The following is a 2,995-nucleotide window of genomic DNA, read 5'->3' as shown; positions in this document are numbered from 1 at the left end:
TTATTTCTTTCTTTACTTCTCCACAACATTACCAGAAAATAGGAGAGTTATGTCACGGCTTATAATCACTTCAAATATCAAAACTCAAAACCATTTAACAACATTCTACAAGAGCAAACATTCTTAAACATTCTTCAACTTTTTCTTTTCTTTTTTTTTTTTTACAACATCTTGGAATGTCAACATTGTTCAACTCTTTTTTTCTTTTTTTTTTTTGTGGTTGTTAAGTTTACTGATCCCTGTAACGTACCGGCGGACGTGTGATCCTCACAGGATATCGTCGTACAGTCCCTGTCTCTGAATGTTCCGTGTGTGTCATTTCTGGGGACTGTGGTGTCTTGAGTGTTTTGGGTGTTTTTGGTGGTGCATGTGGTGTGTGTGGCACTGTATCAGTATCCTCCTTCTGTTGAGGTGTATTTGGGTCAGGTGTGGTTGTCTGAGGAAGTGACAGCGGACAACTCACAGGAAAACTCCGTGCAGTCTCTGGTGGGTCTGACTCGGGCCGAGTCAGCATCTGGTCCACATGACGCTTCCAGACCCCTTGTGTTCCCACATGTACCTTGTAGGACACTGGTCCAGTCTTCTCGATCACCACAGCTTGCGTCCACTTATCCTCCCCCCTCCTATAATCACGCACGAGCACTGGCTCACCAAGTTCAAACTGTCTCTGTTTAGAGTGTAGCTGGCGTCGTTGCTGTTGAGCCTCTTGTGACTGGTGCACTGTTCCAGCCATACTTGGTTTCAGGAAATCCAGTCGAGAACGCAGCTTGCGTCCGATGAACAGCATTGCAGGGCTTTCCTTGGTTGTTGCATGGGGGGTGTTACGGTAGGTCAGGAGGAATGTATCCAGACGCTGCTGCACTGGTGTAGTTCCTCTGGAAGATTTCAGAGCGTGCTTGAAGGTTTGCACAAATCGCTCTGCCAAGCCATTGGAGGCAGGGTGGTATGGTGCTGAGCGAATGTGTTTGACTCCATTGGCTTTCAGAAACGTGCTGAATTCTTCAGAGCAGAACTGAGGGCCGTTGTCACTTACAAGACTGTGTGGAATGCCATAGCGACTAAAAAGTCCCCTAAGCACTTGGATGGTTTTGCTGGATGTGGTGCTATCCATGATGTGCACCTCGGGCCATTTGGAGTGTGCGTCCACTATGACCAGGTACATGTGCCCTTCAAATGGACCGGCAAAGTCCACATGTATCCGTTCCCAAGGACTGGATGGCCACATCCACGGGTGTAAGGGTGCTAGGCCAGGGTCTTTCTGCACTCGTGTACATGAGTGGCATGATTTTGCTTGGTGCTCGATCTGGGAGTCGATGCTGGGCCACCAAACGTAGCTACGAGCTAAGCTCTTCATCCTTACTACACCTGGGTGTGCTGAGTGTAGCTCTGTCAGCACCCGGGGGCGCAGTTTGTGTGGCACAATCACTCTCAACCCTTACATAAGGCATCCGTGCTGCACAGTGAGATCATGGCGGCGCTGGAGATAGGGAGACAGCTCACCTGCGTCCTTTGCAGCTGGAAAACGACCAGTTGTGACCATTTCCATGACACGGGACAGGGTGGAATCCGACATGGTGTGACGCTTGATCTCGGCTAGGGTTTAATCCCGGGATCCGGGATTCCCGGGAAATGCGATCAGAACCATTTCCCGTTTCCCGGGAAACGTTAGACGGGAAACCGGGAAAAAAGTCGCGCGCGTCGTTTTGACTTTCAGAAAGAAAAGAAAGCTTCAGAATGTTAAATTTAAGGAAATATTGAGAGAAGGGTTCGTTTAATGCGAAAAGCATTTCTCTTCATTTCAGGCACGTTCAGCCTCCGTTTAAGGCTTCAGCCTTCATCTCAAGCGTTTTAATAGAGGTATTACACAGTTGTACTTTTTTCCTCTTTAATTTGTTGAAATCATAGGCAATGTGTTTACCCTAAGGTATTTTGTATTATATAATTTTATATTATATATTGTTATATTGCATTATATAGCCTATAAAATATGCCTTCCCTGAACAATAAAGAAATATCTGTTTAACTTCGAGTGTTTCTTTTCCTCGTTTGCAGCCGCTTACTAACAATCATGAATTAGGATACGGGCCTAATGTGTGAAGAAATTATCATGAAATAGATTGCTTTAACATATTTCGCTTTTAAAATGGAGTTGAGTAAAATGTATATTTTTTAGGCTATAAGGATTGGCCAGTTTTTCAAAAGACGATTCACAGCGAACCTACTTTAACCCTCAGACACAGTGTTATAAATTTGCTGTTGCCAGAATGGCAATGACCAAGTCGTGGTGCATTACTCAAGGCCCTGTGTTATGTCATATTATAGTGTAGTACGGTAGTTAACTTTCAATGACTATTACAGCGTTCCACTGGTGGAGATATAGCGCAACAGATGTCGCCACGACAGCGTGGCTGAGTCTTTATCAATGCTGTGTGGAGATGAACTGTATTGTTTTGCACCAGCAGTTGTAAAATAGCTTGGTATAATTCCATGTACAATGGAGGAATATTCTAATTATATTTGTTAAGGGAGTGTTGAGGAACGATACAACACCGCATAGCTCGAGCACTCCAATGTCCAGATGTAGGTTTTATTGCGTTAATCAAGCCGACGTTACCCCCTACTGGGCATAACAGGACATAGCTGGAAAGCTACCTCTACAATATCACAATAGGTTAAGGCCGACACAGGCTACAGAAGGCCTAATTAAAATAAAAAAATAAATAAACTTTTCCCGGGATTCCCGGGAAATGGCTCGTCATTTCCCGGGATTTGATTCATGTCATTTTCGGGAAAAATATTAAACCCTAATGCTGTGTGGAGATGAACCGTATTGTTTTGCACCAGCAGTTGTAAAATAGCTTGGTATAATTCCATGTACAATGGAGGAATATTCTAATTATATTTGTTAAGGGAGTGTTGAGGAACGATACAACACCGCATAGCTCGAGCACTCCAATGTCCAGATGTAGGTTTTATTGCGTTAATCAAGCCGACG

At 44.4% G+C, this 2,995-nt stretch overlaps 1 pseudogene; it reads right to left on the bottom strand.

The window, feature by feature from the left end:
• Window positions 1-229: 229 nt before the first annotated feature.
• Window positions 230-1,573, bottom strand: LOC115790057 (uncharacterized protein K02A2.6-like; annotated as a pseudogene).
• Window positions 1,574-2,995: the final 1,422 nt, after the last annotated feature.

The sequence above is a fragment of the Archocentrus centrarchus genome, chromosome 13, assembly GCF_007364275.1.
Source record: "Archocentrus centrarchus isolate MPI-CPG fArcCen1 chromosome 13, fArcCen1, whole genome shotgun sequence".
Classification (NCBI taxonomy): domain Eukaryota; kingdom Metazoa; phylum Chordata; class Actinopteri; order Cichliformes; family Cichlidae; genus Archocentrus; species Archocentrus centrarchus.
This window is presented reverse-complemented; position numbering and strand designations above follow the sequence as displayed.